The sequence below is a fragment of the Hyaena hyaena genome, unplaced genomic scaffold (assembly GCF_003009895.1).
Source record: "Hyaena hyaena isolate Hyena2069 unplaced genomic scaffold, ASM300989v1 scaffold_427, whole genome shotgun sequence".
Lineage (NCBI taxonomy): Eukaryota > Metazoa > Chordata > Mammalia > Carnivora > Hyaenidae > Hyaena > Hyaena hyaena.
The window spans coordinates 102,098-128,128 of record NW_024081064.1 but is presented as its reverse complement, the minus strand read 5'-3'; the positions used below and the strand labels follow the sequence as shown (position 1 = coordinate 128,128).

At 37.2% G+C, this 26,031-nt stretch overlaps 1 long non-coding RNA gene, 1 other non-coding gene and 3 pseudogenes across 2 annotated transcripts; all 5 read left to right on the top strand.

Annotated features, from left to right (window-relative positions):
• Positions 1 to 1,304: 1,304 nt before the first annotated feature.
• Positions 1,305 to 14,846, top strand: LOC120245733. The gene is made up of 3 exons (XR_005531859.1): positions 1,305 to 1,372; positions 7,151 to 7,237; positions 14,758 to 14,846. It is a non-coding gene; the product is annotated as an uncharacterized LOC120245733 (long non-coding RNA).
• On the top strand, positions 5,348 to 5,419 carry LOC120245805 (annotated as a pseudogene).
• On the top strand, positions 7,952 to 8,023 carry LOC120245800 (annotated as a pseudogene).
• A 2,064-nt stretch (positions 14,847 to 16,910) lies between the features above and the next one.
• On the top strand, positions 16,911 to 16,982 carry LOC120245802 (annotated as a pseudogene).
• Positions 16,983 to 24,052: 7,070 nt separating this feature from the next.
• LOC120245813 lies at positions 24,053 to 24,127 on the top strand. Its single transcript, XR_005531901.1, has one exon. It is a non-coding gene; the product is annotated as a small nucleolar RNA SNORD113/SNORD114 family (small nucleolar RNA).
• Positions 24,128 to 26,031: the final 1,904 nt, after the last annotated feature.

Below are 26,031 nucleotides of genomic sequence, written 5' to 3'. Positions count from 1 at the left end.
ATTTGTTAAAAATAAATGAATGCATGCCTAAATAATATAGAAAAGGATTAAACACCGACTAATGAAGACAAGACTTTGATTTATGGTTACATAATCCTGCAGATTTGAAGGACATTAAAACAAAAAAAGATCTATGCTATTTTATCTAATTTAATAGCATTTTGCTAACTAATTCATACCCTATGGCTTATAGAGACACTCCCACCTGGATAAATTTGAGGTGCTAACTCTGTGAAAGCGGTGCTCATAGAGACATAGATATTGGTAGTTTTCTGTTTGTTGGGTAAGATTCATAAATATTGGTTTATGATTTTTTAAAGGCTTAAATAAAATTAAAAAGGGCCAAATGTAAACAAACGAGGATAGTGTTTTATAAACTAAGGCTGATTATTTTAATTCTATACACGCCATTGAACATGATCCAGGGTGTTGATTTTCTTAACAGTTGTTTTCTGTTGCATGGAATGGACACACCATAGTTCATTTAATCATGCAATATTTAGGAGCATTTTGAATCTTATTTGGATGGATAAGGTACATTAAAAAATGTAAGTAACGATTGATGTTCTTAAATCTTTGGCTAGAAAGTTGTTTGAGGGGATTCATAAATAAGTAAATGAATGAATGAACAAATTAAGGAATAAAACAAGAAATGGCAAACAAGGGCCTATGACAATAATATCTCATTATCCCAGAATTGAGATTATTCAGGTTCTATGCAGTCAGTGCTTCAGTTCAAAGTCCAGACCATCATTTCACTTTCTGGTTTGGATGTGACTCTTCCTTCTGCAGAAACTTCTAGAGATAGGTTATCCGTCTTCATGTGGTAAACATACTGTGTTGGAACTATTCCACACCTCCCTGGAGAACAGGAGATAGAGCAGTGTGGAACCCTACTGGGAAAATGTACCTGAGTGTGGCTGTCACTTGTGTAGGAAATAAAGAATAAGGACAGGTGTTGGTAATGGTCATCATTCTGGTTTTTTAATTTTTTTGCCCATAGAATTTGAAAATAGTGGGAGTTTTTATTTATTTCTTTATTTTGGGTCATGGTCATCATTCTTATTTTAGGTAATCAGTTTTATGGTGCTCACCAAAATAACAATCGAGCACCGTTAATTGATTAAATCAATCAAAGTGATTAAAAACGGAGTGCTGTTTTGGGGACCCATGTTGACAATGTGGTACAAGGCAAGGATTATGGATGATCTGGTATTTCACAACTAACATTAATTGAAAAATTTTAAACCTAATATCGTTCATTTTTTTTTTAATACCTGATTTCTGTTCTATAGAAGGAATGCCTAGAGCTGAGTAGCCATGTGTAATGGTAAACAGCTTGCCTCTGTGGGCAAGGAGCCTGGAGGCTGATGTAAGTGACTGATTTCTTGTTCTTGGTTGGAATGGTTTGCTCATGGATGTTAACTGCATTACTTAAAAGAAACAGATAACCTCGTATGTTGGTCATAACACAGGAGGCCATGCATGAACCAGTGATAAGTGTGCTATGAGCCAAAGACCATTTTGAATACAATTCAATACAACTTAATTTCATTAAGAATACGCTAAAGCCTTTACTTGTATTATTGGTATTTTAATGTTCCAATATTAAATATTGTACCACTGTTGATTTAAACATTTCCCCATTGATACAAAAGCTCTATGCTGTTAACTGATTGAGACGATGGTCCATGGAGAGATGGACAGATATTATCAGTTTTCTATTCTGAATGATGGTGGATTCATAATAGTTCATTGCATTATTTTTGAAATCCAAAAGAATTAAAAGAAAGAAGTATGAACAGGCCAGTAATGAGTGTGGGATTGATATGTAGCAAACATGTTGATAGGCTCATCTGCTGTTGACCCTTATAGAGAGATATATAGCATATAATTTCTGTGGGAAATTAGCCTGTGGACATGTGCTGTCCAATAGAGTGGCCATTAGCCACAGGTGGTTACCAAGCACCTGGACTGTGGCTAGTCCGACTTGAGATGTTGATCTATTTTAAAAATACATACTAAATTTAGAAGATCCAGTCCAAAAATATAAATATTGTAAATGTAAAATATTTCAGTAAATGTATTTATATAGATTCCATGTTTTTTAAAAAATTTTTAATGTTGATTTATTTTTGGGAGAGAGACAGAACATGAGCAGAGGAGGGGCAGAGAGAGCGAGGGAAATACAAAATCTGAAGCAGGCTCCAGGCTCTGAGCTGTCAGCACAGAGCCTGATGCGGGGTGTGAACTCACAAACTTTGAGATCATGACCTGAGCTGAAGTCAGAAACGCAATGTGACTGAGCCACCCAGGTGCCTTTGTAGATTACATGTTGACCTAAAGTACTAATTACAATTGATTTCACCTGCTTTTACTTTTAAAAATGTAGATTCTATTGTTTTATTTGAGAGAGAGGGACAGAGAGAGAGAGAGAGAGAGAGAGAGAGAGAGAAAGAGATGTGGAAGGGCAGAGAGAGGGAGAGACAGAATCCCAAGTAGGCAAAGCCTGATGTGGGGGTCCAGCTCATGAACCATGAGTCATGACCTGAGCCAAGAGCAAGAGTCAGTCACTTAACTGACTCAGCCACCCAGGCACCTCTAAACTGTAGACTTTAGAAAACTGAAAAGTTATTGGGTGACTTGCATTATGTTTTATTGGCCGGCACTGCTATGCCTCAATGGTAGAAATAGTCAAGGATCTTTTCCTTTATGTTTTTCTTTTTCTTTTTTTTTTTAATATTTTATTTACTGCTAGGAGAGAGAGAGAGAGACAGCACGAGCAGGGGAGGGTCAGAGAGAGTGGGAGTCACAGACTGAAACAGGCTCCAGGCTCTGAGCTGGCAGTCAGCACAGAGCCCGATGCGGGGCCTGAACCCACGAACTGAGAGATCATGACCTAAGCCAAAGTCGGACGCTTAACCGACTAAGCCACCCAGGTGCCCCACCTTTATGTTTTTCTGTCCCATGGATATTGATTTATTATTGGCCAATTCATGGATCAATGGAAAGTGAATAAACAAATGAGAAAAATAGGGAAGAGCACACACTGAATATTAATGTTTTGAAGTGAACGTTATTTAAAAAAATTTTTTTGAAGCACCAGAACCCATCAAAACAATGTACAGTGGTTAATCCCCATGGTTAATGAACATATGAATAGATGTGTATAGTAATCAATGCTGTTGTATTGAGTTGTCAGTGTACTGCCAATGTTTCGTTTTTGTTTTTAAAGAAAATGACCTGCATGAACAAGTAGCTGAGTCAATAACTAGATAGAAGAGACTGAAGCATGGTGAGTGCTGGGTGAAGGCAGCATTGTGAGCAAAGGTGTGGGTTAATCCAGATGGGCACCAGTGGAATCCACCTCTAGAAATGCCTAATCTCAGTTTTGTGGGAAATGAGCCTGTCATCAGAGATTAGAAAGATCACAGGGTCTTAATCTTAGACTTTAGAGGCTTGTGGGTATTGATTATGTTATTATTGAGTAAGTGAGTCAGTCGGCAAATCATTAAACAAATGTATACATGGATGAAAGGAGAGGCCAACTATGGATCAGTTATGAGTGTGTAACATGGACCAAGAAGTATTATTAATATGTTTTGGAAATACTGAAGTCCATTAAGAAAAGAAAGCCCTAATGTCCATCCTTAAAAAGGATGTGAGAAATAAAGAAGAAATGAAGAAGAGAAATACATAAGAAAATTGAAGAAGACCAATGTTGAGATTATGTCGCATGATAGGAATTATGATTAATCCAGTTTTTTACTGAGTTCTTGAAACAACCACAAAGATCTGGTTGGTTGCCTCTGTAGGTAATGAACCAGTGGACAGATGTTAGTTTTACTCAGAGTTTTTGACCAGTTTCTTTAGATTCCAAGCTCGGGATTGTAAGGGAATGAATGAATATGTGTATGGCACATTCAGTTAATTAAAAGGGGGCAAATCATAGACCTGTGATGGATGTAACTCCTTAAGCAAGTGTTAGGATAAATTCCGTCTTAGTTGCTAGTATCCTTATAAAAAACAAAAAGGCTAGGCTCCACCCTATGTATTTCAGGTTGATAGACAGATTCATGTCATATTATTTCACTTTGGGCTGCTGGTAGATTTACTCTTGTTAATTTTCTTCTAAAAGATAGATAAATCATCAGTTAATCCATGATGAATCAAATTAAATAACAAATAAGCAAATAGACAAATACAGAAAAGAGGCTCAAGAATGAGCACTTGGGAAATGTGCCATGAAACAAAATTTCAGATTAATCTAACTTTGAACATGCAAGGTCTTTTTGTTTGTTTGATTATTTTATTTATTTAAAAGTTATAAATGTTTATTTATTTTTGAGAGAGAGACACAGAGTGTAAGTGGGGGATGGGCAGAGAGAGAGGGAGACACAGAATCCGAAGCAGGCTCCAGGCTCTGACCTGTCAGTATAGAGCCTGATGTGGGGCTCAACCCACAAACCATGAGATCGCGACCTGAGCTGAAGTCAGCTGCTTAGCCGACTGAGCCACCCAGGTGCCTCTGTTTTATTAGTTTTTAATTTAAATTTTAGTTAGTTAACATTGATGGGTATTAAGCAAGTTCCTTTTTTTAAAAAAGGTCAAAGGAGACACTTCATTTATTTTTCATTTGTGTAATTCTTCATTTTATAGTCCACCATCCCTTATTTACACATTCCACCATTGATCAAGATTTGGTTGTTTTTTTTTTTTAAGCTTATTTATTTTGAGAGAGGGAGTGCAGGCATGCGTGTGTGAGTGGGGGAGGGGCAGAGAGAGAAGAGATAGAGAAGCCCATGCACTGTCAGCGCAGAGCCCGATTCTGGGCTCCGTCTCATGACTGACCGTGAGACCGTGACCTGAGCTGAAATCAAGAGTTGGACGCTCAGCCGACCGAGCCACCCAGGTGTCCCAAAGAGTTGGGTTTCTAACATGTTGAGAGAAAAGCACAAGGAAAGATGCAACTTTACGGGTAAAGTAAAATGAGATGCTCCTGAATTTTCTTTGTTATGTATGTAAAATTTGAACAAAATTTAGTCTTTAAAGACTAAAGCATGAGGGCCACGCAAGGTTATGGTGACTGCGGGTTTGGATGAAGAATGACTGATCCGTATGCCTAACAGTGGGTCCACTGTAGAAAGAATTCTGGGGGATTAGTTCTGGGGGAAATTAGACAAAAGACAGACATTAGGAATTGTCTTATATTCTTATTCTTGATTTGTTATGATTCATGAATATGGAGAAGTGATTTTTAGTGATTTTTAGACTTATTTAGACAAGTGAATGAATGAATGGGTGAATCAACAAGTGTATAAATGAGTAGATGAAAAAGTCCCAAGCCTAGACCAATGATGAATATCCTGGGATGTCTGAACCAAGGATTTTGATTAAACCCTATAACTCTGAGGTCCACCCTAAAGACAAACCTAATTTCTTTCCTTGGCAGGACAGAATTGTGGCAGAAATTAGGGATATAGTGTCCTGCTTCTGATTTTGGTACACCTTAGCTAAGGGTCTTTTTATTAGTGACTCAGGGTATGAGTCCATAAAGAAACGTACCTATGAATAAAGACAATGAGGGCTAAGTCTTTACCAATTATGAGAGTATCCAGTGAGAAATAAATGATTATTAAGACATTTCTGAAGAGCTCAGTTCTGATCAGTGAAGAGTCCAATACTTTTTTTTTTTTTTAACCATATTTCATCAGGAACATGTAGGCAGATATAAGTATTGCTTCTGGGCTGGTGGTTGTTAATTTTGTTACAACTTTTATTAAGGAAAAGGGGAGAAAAGGGAGACATAAGAAATGACTGATTACAGAAGTACTTAAAGAACACCAAGCATGGGCCAGTGAGAGGAGTTAGGGTTAGATGAATTATTCTCAATTAGCATCATTTTTGAAAAACACATTTAATTGTTTTTCTGTGGGTATAGAGTTGGTTGGAAGATGTTAATACTATTTAGGTTATGTCCAGGGAGGTAGTTTCACAAAGTATCGATGATAGTATTATAAGTGAGTGAAGAAAGAGATTAATTAAAAGAGGGGAAACATGTATCAAGGAGGAAAATATGTTATTACAAGAAGATAATTATTAATCTTGCTCTACCCTTGCTCTACCTCTAAGTAAAAGGAGTTTGTTTGAGGCTGTGCCACTTTGGGTAAAGGACATAGAGACAATTACTTTTCATAGCATTTTAGACCATTTTGCATTCTTTTTTTGAAAAAAAAAAAAAAACCACAAAATTTTCCATGAGTAAATACATAAAAAACAGAATAAATTGATAAAGGCCAAGCACGGATCGTTGCTGAAAATATGGCAAGCAATGAAGGTGTTAATTTACCAAACTGTAATCAAGAAAGACTCATGTAAAAGACAATCGAGGCTAGGACCTGAGTGGTTAGGGTTTAATAGACAGAATACGGAACAAATGTAGTTCTTAATTCTTCCACTAGGTTGTCGATAGCAGTAGTCATTGTATTACATAGATTAATAATAAAGAAGACAGTAAAGGGGCGCCTGGGTGGCTCAGTCAGTTAAGGGTCCGATTTTGGCTCAGGTCATGATTTCACGGCTTGTGGGTTCAAGCCCCGCATCGGGCTCTGTGCTGACAGCTCAGAGCCTGGAGCCTGTTTCAGATTCTGTGTCTCCCTTTCTCTCTGACCCTCCCCTGCTTATGCTGTCTCTCTCTCTCTCAGAAATAAATAAAACAGTAAAAAAAAAAAAAAAAAAAGAAGTCAGTAAGGGGCACCTGGGTGGCTCAGTCAGTTAAGCATCTGACTTTGGCTCAGGTTATGATCTCACGGTTCGTGGGTTTGAGCCCTGCATCAGGCTCTGTGCTGACAGCTCAGAGCCTGGAGCCTGCTTTGGATTCTTGTGTTTCCCTCTGTCTTTGCCTCTCCTCTGCTCACACTGTGTGTGTGTGTGTGTGTGTGTGTGTGTGTGTGTGTGTGTAAAGAAATAAATAAACATTAAAAAATTTAAAGTCAGGAAGTAAAAAAAGGATCATTTGTGGGCTAATAATGGGAATATGATAAAAAAGGGACTTATGATAAATCTAGCACAGTAGAACTAAGGTGTCTTAAAGAAAATCTAAATCCATACTGCTTCTTCCATTTTCTAAAATCTGCCTGTTACTCCACAGATTCGGTAAACCTGATCTGACTTATCCCTTATCACGTGATGAAGATCTTGGCTGCCACTTTTGTGGTTGAGAAGCAAAGTGACTCACGTAAGTGACAGAGTTTGTATTCTTGGTTTGGAGGGCATTCATGTGGTCCATGGTATTGTTTTAAAGGAGGAATGGCCCGTGGACATAGAAATGAAACCAAAGCACACCACGCATGGACCCCGACTGGGGATATGTATGAACCCTGGGTTAAGATTGTCCATTTCAGGATAATTGAGATCCATTGAAAACAAAGTCTGAGGGTTTGGCATTGACTTTCACAGCTGCTGTAGTGTTCCATTTCATTTTTGTACCCCATTTTAAGAACATGCTCTACCGATAGCTATCTAGGTTGTTAAGCCTTTGAGAAGGCAGCACCTGGGAAGCTAGAAAGTACTGTCAGGATTCTAGTCATAGAGTCAAATGGTAGGTTCAGGGCACTATTTTTAAAATATGAAGAACTGAAATGAAAGACGAGCAAGCAGAGAGCAGTGACGCGCATGGGATGGGCATGAAGCAAGTTTATCGATTAATCCATATGTGCAGCACTGAGGTCCAATTAAAAAGATTTCTCGTTTAGTAGCTCTGTGGGAAATAAGCTTGTAAACAGCGCTCTGCAATATTCAAAGATCTTGTCCGTGGGTTTTTGTGATTCCTAGGAAGTAATTTTTTTTTCAGTCAGTGAGGCCATGAATGAAATAATCAATAAGTAATGCATACACAATCAATACACGATGTATAAATAAATAAATAAATGAAGAAAAAGAATGTTAAGCTTGGATCAATGATGAGTAGTTCTGGGGTATATGAATCAAGGATTTTGATTAAACCCTAAACTCTGAGGTCCATATAACGCTGTGTGTTAGCTACAGAAGAATTAAAATTAAAAAAAAAAAAAAAAAGAGGAAGAAAGAAAGGAAAGAGACCTATCATTCTCTCTAAGGGGAATAGAGTCCGGGGCAGAGGTTCGAGCCCATTGGGAATTCGGTTCTTGGGTCTGAGCGAATTTTTGGGAGTGCGTTGTGTTGGTATAAGTGAATTAGTGAATACGTCTGTAAATAAATGTGTAAGTGAACAAAGACAAAGAAGACTGCATGCGAAAGAAGTATTGTTGGTAACAGACTTGTTTAACACCAAGTTTCAATGTCACACATAGGTGAGTGCAGCTGGCCCCCTCAGAGCACACAGGAGGCCCGGAAGCGTAGGGCATGTCCCCACGGGCATGTGAACGCTGTGAGTTGCTGGGAGGTTGATGCTGGTTGGTTCCGTTAAGAAGAAGGAAGGGTCACCTAGGAGGCTCAGTCTGTGAAGCGCCCAACTCTTGATTTCGGTTGGGGTCATGTGCTCACAGTTTGTGAGATCGAGCCCTGTGTCAGGCTCTGTGCTGACAGGGCAGAGCCTGCTTGGGATTCTCTCTCTCTCTCTCTCTCTCTCTCTCTCTCTGTCTCTCTCTCTGCCTCTTTCTCTGCCCTGTAATAGTCATAAGCCTTACTCTTTTTTTTAATAAGAAAGTTTTTTTAATCTTAATTTTTTCATTTTTTAAAGTTTATTTATTTATTTACTTATTTAGAGAGTGCATGTGAATGTGTGCACACAAGTTGGGGAGTGGCAGGGAGAGTTAGAATCGAGGCAAGCTCAGTGCTGTGAGAGCAGAGCCCCATGCAGGGCCTGAACTCATGAACTGTGAGATCATGACCTGAGTGAGAACAAGAGTCAGACTCTTAACTGACTGAGCCACCCAGGCACCTCAGTTTTCTTTCTTTTTTCTTTTTTTTTTTTTTTGTAATATTTATTTATTTTGTTGGTAGAGAGTTGCAGAGGGAGAGAGAGGGGGAGGGAGGTAGAATCCCAAGCAGGCTCCATACTCAGCCCTGATGTGGGGCTCACTCCATGACTGTGAGATCATGGAGTGAGCCGAAATCAAGAGTCAGATGCTTAACTGACTGAGCCATCCAGGCTCCCTGCCTTATTATTTTTTTTTTAGTTTATTTATTATTTTATTTTATTTATTTTTGAGAGACAGACAGAGCACCAATAGGGGAGGGACAGAGAGAGACACACACACAGAATCTGAAGAAGGCTCCAGGCTCTAAGCTGTCAGCACAGAGCTCAGAGCCCAATGCGGGGCTCAAACCATGAGGTCGTGACCTGAGCTGAAGTCAGACGCTAATCTGACTGAGCCACCCAGGCGCCCCCCTGCCTTATTCTTGAATTGAGTCTTAGGTTGAATGATATTTACCACATTACTAAAAAATAAAAATAAATAAAAATAAAATAAGCTGATAAATAAAAGAGACTTCACTCTTTGCGCCAGTAATGCGAATGTGATGTGATCCAGCTTTATTATTAATTTGGCAGTGTGAAACTCACGTCCACTTAAAAACATCTAACAGAGACTGTTTCAAATTGACTTTTAATTTACAGCATGAACGCACCGCAGCTGACTGAATCCTTCTCTAACGGTGAAGATCTTAGCTGTTACCTCTGTGGGTAAAGAGCACAGAGACGAATATAAATGTTATAGTCACTGGTCTCTGGCGAGTTTGCTCATGAGTTTACAAGGATTTAATTTAAAAAATTAGTTATATGTATAGATATATTAAATATATAAAAATATACATATGTATAATATCTAAAATATATAATAAGATATATAAACATAAAATTGGTTATATATACATAAATGTATATTATTTACTTATATGTATGCATATAACATATAAACTATAAGACATTTATATATATATAGAATTAAAGAACACCAAGCACTGACCAAGGATAAGAATATGTTATGAACCAAGGTTTATGATTACTTTTTCAGGCACAGACACATAATAGTATATATCATTTTAGTTTGGCACCAAAGTACATTTAGAAGTGTATCCCTTCCTTGGTAAAGCTCAAGGTTATTAACTTGTTGTGAGAGGAGGATGTAGGATGGTGGGAGAAAATGATGTCATTCTAGCTGTGAGGGTAGATGATGGTTCATAGTTGTTCATTTTGCCCGCTCTCTGATGCGTACACTTAATGTAAAGAGATGAGCAAAAACATCGTATCAGTATGACGTTGATACGAAACACAGCTGTCAGTCATTCCCTTTGTACAGCTCAGAGGTGCACTGAAAAAAATCATCAAGCGTGTTAGCTTTATGGTACGAGTGCAAATAGACCTATCTGGGTAAAACTCATTCATCTTATTCTTGGCGTTTGTGATTCATGGCTATTGACCGTATTATAATTTATACATGTAAACATGATCCAGAAAGGAAGATATCAATGAAGAGGACAAAAAAATGCCACATTCGGATCAATGATGAGTACCCTGGGGTGTCTAAATTAAAGATTTTGATTAAGCTCTGTAGCTCGAAGGTCATTACGAGAAGAAATGTAGTCATTCCCTCTATGGTGAAGGTGTTCGTGAAGCAAGAGGGGAATATTCAGGATCCTGTTTTTGGGTTTTGTGTTCCTCGGATGCGGGATGTTTTTAACTACACATGAAGTCAGGCCTGATTAAGGAAGGAAATGAAGGAGTGGATGAAGGCAAGGAAAGCCACACATTGTTAAATTTTGAGAGTCTGTTTTGAAACATTCCTGCAGTAGTGACATCTAGGAGAGTGAGTAGATCAAGAGTTTACTCTGTTCGGCAGGGAGCAGATAGGAAGATAGATATGCCCAAGATTGAATGTTGTTATTATCAATCGATGGCAGGTTGCTGATTGTTTTATTAAGAAAAGGGAAATGTATTTGCATCAGTAAATAAAGATCTAATTGAAAAAGAAAATGACTATGGGCCAGTGATGAGAATAGACCCCATGGTTTCCTGCGAGTGTATCACCTATTAGTATTATTCACGGCATTGTCCAGTGGGTTACAGTAGTGACATGTTATATGTTATTATAACATTATTATTATATAGAACAGGTTCATATGTTATTTAAAAGGCAAAAATCATACACCAGTGAGGACCCTTATTATGGAATAAAGATAATGCTTATCCTGTTTTATGCTACGATAGCCATATTTTTAAAAACCTAGGCTTTTCCCATTTTGTATGATATACAGACAGATGCTCATTTTAATCCATTTTTTAAAAAAAAATCAAAATGCAGTTAGCACACAGTGTTACATCAGGCTCAGGTGTATGACACGGTGACATCTCTAAATGTTCTGCCGTGCTCACCATAATTGAAGCTACCATCTTTGCCTTTTCTTTATATAATGAACAACAGGTAAAATTATTCCATGAGTAACTGAATGAGTGAATGAATGAATGGATGAATATAGTAAGTAGAGCCAACCGTGGTCCATTGTTAAAAATATATCATGAAGCAAGGGTTTAAATTTATCCAGTCCATCTAAGAAAGATCCATTGAGAAGGATAATGTAGATTTTAACTATGTAAAGTACCTGCACATGTTTATAAGAGTCATAGTTATTACTTGTGGATTGAGTGATGGATTTGGTGATTTTCATTTTATTGTTTAAAATTAAAATTATGGGTGCCTGGCTGGCTCATTCGATAGAACATAGACTTGGGGCTGTGAGTTCGAGCCCCAGCTGGGTAGAGAGAGTACTTAAAAATAAAATCTTGAAAAACTTAAAATGAATTAAGTAAATAAAGAGTAGTGATATTCTTGAGTCAATAAAAAGACACACGTTTTATGTTTAATCTGGAATTCTACAATTAGTATCTTTCAAACATGCCTAAATTTATGGTTTTTTTCCCATTATTTTTAAAGCCTGATTTTTACCTAGGAATTAAGACACCATAGTTGATTTAATCCTATCTAATGCTGAAGATTTGGGCTCTTTGGGTAAGGAGCATTAAATACTGAGGTGAGTAATAGTCACAATTTTGTACTTGGTTAGGGGAACTTGTTTGTGGCTGTTCACTGAAGTACTTCAGGTAATAAAAAGCTATGTAGAAGTATAAAATTAAAGGATGCTGCACATTACCAATGACAGGAATAGATTAGGAACCAGAGATAATGATGATTAATTCAATTCTGCACAACTGATGACACCTTTAACAAAGGTGGAAGATGTTTCATACATTTTCACGGTTACTTACAGTACTCTGGGCTTTAACATTCATACCTTCAAAAGAGTCAGTGAGAGGGGCATGTGAGCTACACTGAAGACCGCTGCAAAACGAGATGGGATGTATTAGCTCTATGGGAAATGAGCTTATAAATAAATCTTTGTGATATTTAAGGATCTTATTTTTGAGCTTTAGTGATTACTATGTATTGATTATGTTATTGGAACAGTGAGCGAATCAATAAACTAAACGAGAAAGGACTGAAGGAAAAGAGTGCAAAGCTGAGGACAGTGATGAGGCCTGGGGTGGGGGCTGATTCTGAATCCAGAAGAGTATAGGATGTGGGGAGAGGGGACCCCTCCTGCACTGCTGGTGGGAACGCACACTGGTGCAGCTGCCCTGGGGAACAGTATGGTGGTTCCTCAAAAAGTTAAAAATAGAAATACTATGACCCAGCAATTGTATTACTAGGTATTTACCCAAAGGATACAAAAATAAAGATTTGAAGGGGTATAGGCACCCCACTGTTGATAGCAACATTATCTATGATAGGCAAATTAGGGAAGCAGCCCAAGTGTCCATCGACTGATGAATGGGTAAAGAAGATGTGATATATGGGGCACCTGGGTGGCTCAGTCGTTTTAGCGTCTCACTTTGGCTCAGGTCATGATCTCATGGTTCGTGGGTTTGAGCCCCGCATCGGGCTCTGTGCTGACAGCTCAGTACCTGAAGCCTGTCTTGGGATTCTGTCTCCCTTTCTGTCTGACCCTCCCCTGCTCATGCTGTCTCTCTCTCAAAAATTAATAAACATTAAAAAAATTTAAAAAATAAAAAAAGATGTGATACACACACACACACACACACACACACACACATTGGAATATTACTCAGCCATCAAAAAGAATGAAATCTTGCCATTTGCAAGGACATTGAATGCCATATGATTTTGCTCATATGTGGAATTTAAGAAACAGATATGAGCGTGGGAGAAAATAAAGAGTGAGCCTGGCAAACCAATAGTTCAATATAGAGAGCCAACTGATAGTTACCAGAGGGGTGGCGGGGGCAGATTGGAGACATAGATGATGGGCATTAAGGAGGGCACTTGTTATGATGAGTACTGGGTGATGTATGAAAGTGCTGAATCACTATATTGTACACCTGAAACGAATATTACACTGTATGTTACTGTATGTTAACTGTACTGGAATTTAAATAAAAACTTAAACAATTAAAAAAGTGAATAAAAATAGAAAAAACAAATATAGAAAATTGTGTTAATCCCTATCTGGAAATCTGTGGACTATTGCCAAAGAGAGAGAGAGAGAGAGAAAGAGAAACAGAGAGAGATAAACACTTAGGGAAATGAATTCCTGAATGAATAAAGAACTGTGTAAATGCATGAAGATAAGGAAGGCCATATGTGGACTGACTATGAAGTTACATAATAAAACAAAGCTGATTATTAGTGTATATTTGAAACATCAGGTTCCAAAGATAAATCAAAGCCGTTCATAAGGACGGTAGAGACAGATGTGCACAAGAGTTTATGTGCTGCTTTGATTTTTTGTTTGATGGTTTTAATTAAGAAGGATGAAAAAAAATGTTTTCATAAATAAACCATTACTTAAATATTGCCTTATTGAGAGAGGGCCACATGTGAACCCATACTGAGGATACATCATGTGACCAGAATTACAATTAATATAACGGTACTCACTAGTTTAATTTAAAAAATTCAAAAGATGATTTAGTAATCATTTATGTCTATAGGCCATGAGCATGTAGACTGGATATTTAATATTCCTGCTCCGTGCCTTGGCTTTCATTGATACTGACATATTGTCAAAAGGGAATGAAGGAGTGCATTTCTCTGTAGGTTAATTATTCAAAAGAAGGCCGAGCCAATGAGGAATATGTATTATGAACCAAAGATAATGATTACTCCCGTTATACTCAAATGCTGTCCAGATAAAGAAATAGAACTCTAAATTCCTTCCATTTTGGGCAAAGCACGCTAAGCTATGTTTTAAGCTTTGATTTAAATTCCATTTAGTTAACATGCAGTGTGATATTAGTTTCAGGTGTACACAGACATTTGGATGAAGACATTCTTCAGAAAAATTGGGTAGATAATTGATTTATTTTATGCCTAATTATATACATGAATGAGTAAGTGAATCAGTAGACATAAATCAGAAAGATATGTGCTTCATTGGTGAGAATGTGCCATAAAACAAAGATTTCAAACAAAGATCCAGTTTTGGACAAGTGAGGTGAATTAAAAGCAATCACTGAGTTGTTAAATTTATGGATAGGGAGTATGTCGACAGATATTTATGATAGATAATGGTTCTTATTCTCATGTTGGTGTTCGTTGTATTGTTTAAATGGGAAAGTTATATAAGGCAATAAATAAGAGCGCAATTCATGGGCAATGACGACATTCTGAAATGACCCGTGTTTATGTTTGATCTAATCCTGCAAGACTAACCTCCATTAAAAATAAAATCTAACTATAGGCTCTTTCTTTCTTTTGAAAGTCTGCATTTTCACTACGTGCACACACCACAGATGGTTGAATCATTCTCTAATGTTGAAGATCTTGGCTTCAACAAACTGCGGGTAAGGACAGAAGAAACTGATGTAAGTAGCAGAGTTTATATTCTTGGGTTGGGAGGGTGGCTTGAGTGTTGCCTGAAGTTTCCAAAGCAATGAATGAGTGTAGTAATAGGTAAAGCCAAATAGCCCCAGCACAGACCTGAAATGAGATTTATGATTACTAATCAGATTCAGGACTACTAAAACTCAATCAAAAAGATGCAGGGCATTTCATTCATTTTTAGGGTTGCTTCACGTTGTGTTTTATTTTTGCATTGTTATACATTTAAGTACTTCTCCACTGATAAAGATTTAAGCTATGAATTTCTTGAGGGAGGAACACACAAGAACATGGGAAAAAATGTTGTCTCTCTAGATGTGGAGAAAGAGTCAAGTTCCCATGGTTATTTACTGCATCATCTTTAAGTGTAAAAGGGCTGAGCATGGACCATTGAAATTGATAGGAAACTGATTAAGTTATATACGCAGAGAGCATACATACATATTGCAAAAAATATCCTTGTTTACTAGCACCGTGGGAAATGGGCATAGAGCCAGCTCTTAGTGATATTCAGGGATGCTGTTCTTGGGCCTTTTGATTTATGAGAATGGATTATATTGTTATCAGTGAGTCAGTGAATAAAGGAACAAAGAATGCATATGAAGGAAGAAAAAGATTTTGCTGTAGATGAATGATGAGTATTCAGAGATGTATGAATCAAAGATTTAATTAAACTCTATACCTTTGAGGTCCACTGAAAAACAGAAATCTAGCTATTTCTTTGGGGAGAGAGGGACTTCCAGCACAAGTGAGGACACGTTAAGATCCAGTTCCTGAGCTTTTAGTTCTTCATGTCTGTGAAATGTATCATAATTCTGTTATTTCCCCCAACACTGAATTTTATAATCTAAATAGATCAAGTCTATCTTACATTTTTTCCTTAAAGAATATGTAGCCGATTCCATGAGAGTCCACGTTGTTTTAGATTGGTGGTAGCTAGTTGATTGTTGGTTCTGTTTAGAAAAGGAACAAATCCTTTACATTACCAATAATTGCTTACGTGAGTGCTTAATTGAAAGAAAGCCAAGCAGGGACTGATATTGAGAATGTGATATCATTTTAAAAAAAATAAAGAATGTGACAGGTTATATCTGTGCACAATGACATAGGGACAGATCCTAGTGTTAGTCAATGTTCTTGCACAGTGTTTTAGCTTGCATTCACTTTGAATGCATTGTTAAAAGTTAAAGAACAAATGATTTCATATATTGGCCAGTTATTTAAAAGAAGGCAGAGGAACAGGTATCATTAAAACAAATGTAATGATGAAACCATTTTAGATGAAGGGGAAGAAATCTAGACTTACCCTACTTTGGACAAAGTGGGTATCAGCAATTGCATGAAATGTTATTTCAATTCTGGTGTGCTGTTGGGTTTTACTCTTTTCTTTTAAAAAAAAATGAGCAGATGATCAAATTATTCTTTGAGTAATTACCTAAGAGAAAAACATGAGTGAATCAACACATGTATTAAAGTAGGGTAAATCTTAGACCAGTGCTACCTCGTATATTATTAGCAACGTGTGAATATGGAACCTTAAAAACAGATCAATGAGGCTGTGAATCATGTGGTTAGGGTGTAGATAGATGGATAGTAGTACTAGTTACATTTAATAACTAGTGGGTGGTGAATTTAACATTGTCCACTACATAAGTTAAAAAGTATACAGTAAAGAAGACAATAAATAAATAATAGTGTCATTCTTGAGTTAATAATGAGAATGTGATAGCAAGTAAGGGTTATGAGTAATCGAGTACCTCATGACTCTAGTCCAATAAAAAATGGACTAGTTAGTTCTTTACGCTAGTTAGTTCTTTAAAAAGAGTGTATTTTAATCCACAGAACAAAATGTTACAGCTGATTTAGTTATTCAACCATAGTAAGAATTTTAGTTTTTGCCTTTGTGGGTAAGGAGCCTAGAGATTGTAGGAGATTATAGTCAAAATACATGTCCTTGCCTTTATCATTATTGGCGACTTAAGAAGAGAATCAGTAAACAAAGGTACTAATGAATGAAGGAAAAGATGCCAGGTTTGGACCAATGATGAGTATCCTGGGGTGTCTGAATCAATGATTTTGATTAAACCCTATAACTCTGAGGTCAGAGACCTAGTTAATGCCTATACGGTAAGTCAACTTACAGCAGAGTTTAGTAACATTCAGGTTTTGTTCTTAGTATGAAGGTTCAGAGGTCTGCATTATAGTGGTAGACGTGAATTAATAAATGAATAAACGAATTTATAAATAGAGACAAGGTGGGCCACATGTGCCTTAATTATGAGAATGTATAATTATGTTTATAATTTTATTTTCTGAAGCACTCAGTTCCAGCATGAATTGATTAAATCTGATACCTATGTGTGTCAGGAACATATAGAGATAAGTACCGGAAAAGCAGTGTTGTGTTTTGTGTTGTATTCAAGGTGCTGGCTCCTTGCTGAAGATGAGAAAATAGGATCTGGTTGGTTATATCTGGGAGTAATGAGCATAGGAACAGCTGTTAATTCCATTTAGATTTCTAATCCAGTTTGTATGTTTGTAGATATTGATGATATTGTGAGTGAATGTATAAATACATTTATGTCTCAACCAATTATTCTGAAGAGGGTACAGCAGGATTTTCTCAACCCTTCATTACTGACATTTGGGGCTGGATAATTCATTGTTGGGAAGTCTGCCCTGTACGCAGTAGAATGTCGAGTAACCGTGGGGGCTGAGCTCGATGCCAGCATTAACCCCTCCCTCCCAGTTATGACAATCAAAAATGTCTCCAGACGTTGGCAGATTTTTCATTTTTGTTTTAGTTGTGGGTGAGTGTGTGTGTGTGTGTGTGTGTGTGTGCACCCGAGTTACCTCCTTTCTTAAAAGACTATTTTTTAGAGCTGTTTGAGGTTCACAAGCAAATTGGGGGGAACATACAGAGATTTCCCATAATCCCCACACCCCCTCCCATGTATAACATTCTTACCGTCAATTGACATCCCCCACCAGGGTGGTACATTTGTTACAACTGATAAACCTACACTGATGCATCATTATCACCCATAGTTTGCATTACAGTTCACTCTAATTAGAGTTCACTCTTGCTTGTAAATTCAGCGGCTTTGGACCACCATGCAATGACATGTATCCACCATGGCAGTATCACCCAGACTATTTCACTAAAAATCCTCTGTGCTCTGCCTTTTCATCCCTCTCTCCTCTCTAACCCCCAACAACCTCTGACCTTTCTACTGTCTCTGTGGTTTTACCTTTTCTAGAATGTCCTGTAATTAGACTCAAATACTATGTAGCCTTTTCATATTGTCTTCTTTCACAGAATATACCCTTAAGATTCCTCTGTCTAGGGGTACCTGGGGGGCTCAATTGGTTAAGCGTCCGACTTCGGCTCAGGTCATGATCTCATGGTTCATGGGTTCAAGCCCCGCGTCGGGCTCTGTGCTGACAGCCAGCTCAAAGCCTGGAGCCTGTTTCAGATTCTTTATCTCCCCTCTCTCTGACCCTCCCGGGCTCATGCTGTCTCTCTCTCTCTCTCAGAAATAAAAAAAAAATATATAAACAAATTTAAAAAGGATTCTTGCATGTCTTTTCATTTCTCATTTCTTTTTAGCGCTGAATAATCTTCTATTAGAAGATTTTAGCGGTTTATTTATCCATTTGCATATTGGAGACCATCTTGGTTGGACAATTAGAGATAAGGCTGCTATAAACATTCATGTGCAGGTGTTTGTGTGGACATTAGTTTTCAACTCCTTTGGGTGGATACCAAGGAGTGTGATTGCTGGATCACGTGTTAAGAACATGTTTAGTTTTGAAATAAACTGCCAAACACTTATTGTAATAGGTATGTAGTGGTATCTCATTGTTTTACTTTGTATTTCCCTGATGACATGTGATGTGGAACATCTTTTCATATGCTGATCTGCCACCTGTGTATCTTTTTTACTTAGGTGTTAAGTTCTTTGACCCATTTATAAATCAGGTTGTTTCTTTTTTTTTAGAAAAAATTTTAATGTTTTTTAAAATTTATTTTTGAGAGAGCGAGAGAGAGGGAGAGAGGCAGAATGTGAGCAGGGGAGGGGCAGAGAGAGATGGAAACACAGAATCTGAAGCACGCTCCAGGCTCTGAGCTGTCAGCACAGAGCCTGATGTGGGGCTCAAACTCATGAACCGCCAGATCATGACCTGAGGTGAAGTTGGGCTCTTAACCAACTGAGCCACCTAGGCACCCCAGGTTGTTTCTCTCTCTCTCTCTCTCTTTTTTTAAGGATTCTTTGTGTGTTTTGGATAAAAGTAATTTATTAGAGATACCTTTTGCAAATACTTTTTTCTCTGCCTGCGATTTGTTTTTTGTTATCTTGACAGTTTCTTTACAAAACAGAAACTTTTATTTTTAACGAAGTCAGGCTCATCAATTATTTCTTTCCTGTATTGTATCTTTGGTGAAAAGTCATCAGTAAACCCAAGGTCTTCTAGATTTTTCTCTTGTTAACTTCTAGGAGTTTTATTGTTTAAGATTTCACAGGTTGGTTGATAATTCATTTTGAGTCGATTTTCTTTGCATGTGAATGTCCAGGTGTTCTGACACCATTTGTTGACAAGGTTGTCTCGTGTCGTTATATTGCATTTGCTCATTTGTCAAAGATTAGTTGACTATCACTATGTGGGCCTACTTCTGGGGTCTCCTATCCTATACCATGCACTGTCTTGGTAATTGGAGCTTTATAGTAAGTTTTGAAGTCAGATAATGCCAGTCCTCCAACTTTGTTCAGTTTTGGGTTGGCTATTCTGAGTCTTTTTTTTTTTTTTTTTTTTTTTTTTTTTTTTTTTTTTTTTTTTTTTTTTTTTTTTTTTTTTTTTTTTTTTTTTCTTTTCTTTTCATATAAGCTTTAAGATTGATTTGTTAACATCCACAAAATAACTTACTGGGATTTTGATAGGAATTGTATTGAATCTATAAATTGCATTGGAAAGAACTGACATCTTGATAATACTGAGTCTTCCTATCCATGAACATGGAATATCTCTCCATTTATTTAGTTACTCTTTGGTTACTTTCATCAGAGTTTTGCTGTTTTCCTCATATGTTTTGCTGGATTTATATCTACGTATTAATTTTATTGGTACCAATGTAAATAGTATTGTATTTTGACTTTCAAATCCTGCTTGTTTGTTGCTGGAATATAGGAAAATGATTGACTTATGTGTATATATTTTCTACATTGATGACCATGTCATCTGTCAACAAGCGCAATTTCATTTCTCCCTTCACTAATAATATGCCTTGTTTTTCTTACTCTTATTCTTATATAGTATATTTCTTATTTCTTTATTCTTATGCTTGCATTGCAAGCTACAACTTCCAGTACAATGTTGAAAAGTAGTGCTGAGAGGGAACATATTTGCATTGCTCTGATCTCAGTGGGAAACCTAATTTCTTATCACTAAGTATGTTAGCTGTAGCTTATTTGCAGATATTCTTTGTCAAGTTGGGGAAATTAGTTTCTATTCTTAGTTTACTGAGAGGTTTGTTAAAAATCATGAATGGGTGTTATATTTTGTCAAGTGCTTTTTCTCATCTATTGATGTGATGAGATGAGAAAAACATATTCTGAGGAAATAAAATCTTTTGTTTTTCTGAGTTGCTGTTAGGCATTTTACAGTATGATAATCCTGCTCACATATAGAGGTTGGGCATTTAGAGAGTGGGGGGAGGGGCAGAGAGAGAGAGAATCCCAAGCAGGCTCTGGATGGTCAGTGCAGAGCCTGATGCAGAGCTCAAACACACAACATGAGATCATGACTTGAGTTGAAATCAAGAGTTGGATGCTTAACCAACTGAGCCACCCAGGTGCCTCAGAATTTGGTTTAGATAAGTTGAGTTTAGGATACTTGCCCTAAATTCTTGCTTTATTTTTCCCAGGCACCATTTAAAATAACCACTTAGAGTTAAACCCACAAAAAGTTAGTGATTTCTGCCCCAAACACCTTTTAAGTAGTAGATGGTTGTCACCATGTTCTCTATCCTGTGCTTGTTGGTCACCTGGGAGGGAGGACTGCCTTTCCCCCACTCCGTTGTGTCCCCTCTCTTTCTCTCACACTCACTCTTCTCTTCTCTTCTCTTCTCTTCTCTTCTCTTCTCTTCTCTTCTCTTCTCTTCTCCTTTCTTTCTTTTGGGTGTGGCTAGAGACTTATTGACTTTATTGTTCTCTTCAAAGAACGAGTTTCTGTTTCATTGATTTTTCTCTATTAATTTCCTGTTTTTAAACTCATTTATTTCTGCTCTAATTATTGTTTTCTCTTACTTCATATTTTATGTGTCCTTTTTCTAGTTTCTCAAAGTAGCAACTTAAATTGCTGATTTTAAGTCTTCTTTTCCTTAAATAAAAATTGGAGGAGCGCCTGGGGAGCTCAGGAGATTGAGCATCTGACTCTTGATTTTGGCTCAGGTCATGATTCTGGGATTGAGCTTTGCATTGGGCTCCTCCTGATATAGCCTGCTTAAGATTCTCTCTCTCTCTCTTTCTCTCTCTCTCTCTCTTCCCTCCCTTTGCCCCTCTCCTCCACTTGCATGCTCTCTCACTAAAATTTAAAAAAATAAAAAATAACAATATTTTTAAGTTGTACAATACGATGTTTTGATATTGATATACAAATACATAGTGAAATAGTTACTACCATCAAGCTAACACATCCATCTCCTCACAGTTATTCTTTTTCTATTTTTTATTTTCATGATAAGAGCACCTCATCTTAAATCTTAGCAGAATTTCAGTACACCATACAGTGTTGTCAACTATAGTTATCATGCAGTACATTAGGTCTCTAGAACTTTCTCATCTTACATAATAGCATCTTTGTACCCTGGGCCAACATCTCCATGTCCTCCACCTCCCCACTCCTGGTAATTACCAGTCTGCTTTCTGCTTCTGTGAATTCAACGTTTTTAGATTCTACATATAAGTGAAATCATGAGACAGTTTTCTTTCTTTATCTGGCTTGTTTCACTTAACATAACGTCTTTAGGTTCTCATTTTTGTTGCAAATGACAGGATCTCCCTTTTAAAGACTAAATAATATTCCATTGTACTTAGACTCCATTACTTCTTTATCCATTCTTCCATCAACAGACATGAAGGTCTTTATTTACAACGTATGCATTCAGTGTTTTAAATTTCCCTCCAAGCACTACTCATGCTGTATCTCAGTTTTGTTTGTTTGTTTGTTTAGGGAACTGTAAAAATTAACATAAGTGGATAATTCATTGAGTATGTCTCTCATTGAATAAGAAGCAGTTACCGACACATGTTGACAATGTGTCATATGAGAGGCATTAGGATTGATCTGATTGTGTTCAGTAAATCGTACTAAACTCATAATGATCTTGTAACCTATTTTTGTGACTACCAAGGATATAGATGGATATTAGTATCATTCAGGATTTGTTTAGAAGTCTTTGCATTCACAAATTTTGATGTGTTGTTATAACGGAATAAATGAATAAAATCCTATCTTAATTATTTTAAAAAAGAGAAAGCACAGATTAGTGAGGAGCATGTTTTATGAGACAAGGATAATTATTAATTTGGGTTTTCACTACTGATGTTTATAGAAAGAAAAAATTCCTGTTCTACTCCCATCTTTTTTTTTTTTTTTCCTTAAAAACTTCAGAGCGTTTTTGGTATTTTTTTTTTTAATGTTTTTATTTATTTCTAGGAGAGAGAGAGAGACAGCGTGAGCAGGGGAGGGTCAGAGAGAGAGGGAGTCACAGACTGAAACAGGCTCCAGGCTCTGAGCTGGCAGTCAGCACAGAGCCCGACGCGGGGCTTGAACCCATGAACCGCGAGATCATGACCTAAGCGAAAGTCGGACGCTTAACCGACTAAGCCACCCAGGCGCCCCTCTACTCCCATCTTTGATAAGGGACATGTATATCATTGCACTTAATAGTATTTCTGTTTTGGATTATCAGCTGGATTACCAATTTGACTTTCTTTATATAATGTGTGTATTATGCCATAAGTAATTAAATACATGATTATGTGAATAAATAAATGAACATATAAACTGGGATCATGCATGAGTCATCCCAGATAATGTAAAATAAAGATTTAAATGTGCCCAGCTTTGCAACGTCAGCATCCATTAAAATTATCTTTTGTTCTGTTAAAACTATTTAAATATAAAGATGTCTTTGATATTCTTATTCCTATGTGGTATATTCGACAGTGGCTAGTAGATTATTTAAAAGTGAAAGTAAAATGCTAGACTAATGAAGAAGTACCAAAGTTTATTCTAGTTCTACATAATTAACATGCATTAAAAATCTAGGTTAATTCTACTTTTTCCTTCACAGAATGACCATAAGACAACAGATGTATTCATTTTCTAAGAAACAAAATATTGGCAGTTATCTCTCTGTGTAGAGAATACAGAGACAAATGTAAGTAAGACTCACAATTTCCACCCTTGATTGGGATGCTTTGTTGATGGGTGTTTAGTGGTATAGTAAAAGAGTCAATGTCAGTAAAAGTAATAAAAATCTCCAAATATGGACCCGTGATGGGAATATGTTATGAACCAAAAGCTATGGTTAATCTAGTTTGGCACAATTAAAAAATTGTGATTAAAAAATGGTCATTTCATTCGTTTTCAGAACTATTTAATATTACAGTTCATTTTCCTCCACAAAGGACTTCAACGTTTCCATGTTGGTATAGTCCTCGCCGATAACTGTTTTGAATGGCAACCCATAAGCAAATGGAACACTTTGTTTTGACATGTGAATATAAATGGTGGTGTCCTCACTTTTCATTGAACCACCTTCATGGGAAAATGAGGGGTGTTCACTTTTGAGTGTCCCCTCTCTGAAAGAGTGCTTTAACGCTATCCTTCCTTTCTGATCTTCTACTCTAATAAACTTCTGCCTGCTGCTCAATTAAATAAAAGAAAGCCACAGAGGGACCTATGGTGAATGCGGAATTGGTGGGAAGCATGGGGATGAACCGATGACACGTATGCTCTGAGGTCCATTCTGAAAGGAGATTTAGTCTATTTGCTTTATGGGGAAAGAGCCGTTCATGGGACGATCTTATCCTGGAGTTTTATGATAGTGTTGTCTTCATGGATCAATGAACTAGTCAATAAATGAAGATATAAAGGAAGGAACACGTGCCTGGACCAGTGATGAGCACCATGGGGTATCTGAAACAGGAGCTTGGATTAAACCCATATGCAGCTCTGAGGTCCATTACGAAGAGACGTGCAGTTATATCTTGCTGCGGGAGAAGACCACATGGTACCTTGTGCTTGCGCTTTTGTGGTTCTTGGGGATGGATTGTATTTTATTATTATTACTATTAGATTAAAATTTTTTACATTTATTTATTTTGGAGAGACAGAGAGAGAGCACAAGTTGAGGAAGGCCAGAGACAGAATTTGACACAGAATCCGAAGCAGGCTCCAGGCTCTGAGCTGTCAGCACGGAGCCCAATGTGGGGCTTGAACTCACAAACCGTGAGATCATGACCTGAGCCAAAGTCGGACGCTTAACCGACTGAGCCACCCAGGCGCCCCTTAATGTTTATTTTTGAGAGAGAGAGAGAGACAGAGATAGAGACAGAGTATGAGTTGGAGAGAGGCAGGGAGAAAGGGAGACAAAGAATCCGAAGCAGGCTCCAGGCTCTGAGCTGTCAGCACAGAGCCTGATGTGGGGCTCGAACCCACAAACCATGAGATCATGACCTGAGCTGAAGTCGGATGAGCCACACAGGTGCCCCAGATTGTATTTTATTATAAGATTGACCCACAAATAAATAAAATATATCAATGAATGAAAAAAAAGAGGACAATGTATACACTTATTAAGGAAAGTAATGCAACATGCGGTAGTATTACTGAAATTTGAAGCTCTGACTTCCAATAAATTACAAATAATGAAAAGAGTATATGGTCAATTGTACAAATACTAAAGAATGTTGGTTGCTCAAGGGTTGCTGAGGGATTCTTTTATTAAGGAAATGGCAATACCCTGACTCTATAATAGTTGGTTACATAACCACATAATTGAGAGCCAAGCAGAGACCAGTGACGAGAATGATTTCCATGACAACACTCATCATTAATCTTTTTTAAACTGATTTTTATTAAAACAATAAAAAAGAAGCAAGTCTGTTACTGACAGTAATGACTGTGGACAGACATAAATTTTGTTTGGTTTCCTTGTCCAGTGGATAAGATCACGGTACCCAGTGTCTTTGTGTAAGAGCAAGAAGGTATAATTTTCTGTATTGTTCTCTTTTTAAAAAGTCAGCAAACCATGGACCAATTAGAAATATGAGGATGCCGATTGTTCTTAGTTTGCCAATGACAAATAGTCTAGGAACAATTTTAGGCTCTTCCATTTTTTGAAAGGTACATCTGGACCTTTCCGAGTTGTGGTCGTTTGGTTCTGGGCTGGTGTTTAACCATTCTGAGTTTCCTTTAGAAGAATGGTATTATTATTACTCTGAATAATAAAATAAACCAGTAAGTGAGTGGATCCATGAATCCATAAGTACATGTATGGGAGGATTGGGAGATTGTATCTGGAAGCAAATATGGTAAATTCTATGCAGCTAAGTCCAATAAAAAGATGATCATGGCTCTCCCTATGTAGATTGCAAGGAAAGTCAGATGTCTCTAATTGTAAAGAGTTTTTATTTTGTGTTGAGCAATGAATTCAATAGTATTCCTTTTGGTTAGTTGAAACTTAACTCAGTAAGATAGCTACCATCCTTGGGTCATTGACAAGAATGTGATATGAAATAGGGCTTCTGCTGAACTATTCCTCTTGACACATTTCAGTTTAAAAAAGCAAACTCAATCTTCCTTGTTTTTACAAATTGGCTTCCCTCCCCGCTTTCCCCTTTGCTCGTAGAATGAACACATAGCTGATTTAATCATTCTATGATCGTGAAGACGGGGCTGTTAATTCTGTGCCTAAGAAGTGTGAACACTGATGTAAGTGAATATCAGTGTTTGTGTTTAAGGCTTAGATGGGGGTTATTTATGGAAGCCCACTAAATTATTTCAATAAATGCGTAGTTAAATAACGTATGAAGTTAAGGAATGCCAATCATGAGCCCTGAGATCGGAATGCATCATGAACTAAAAT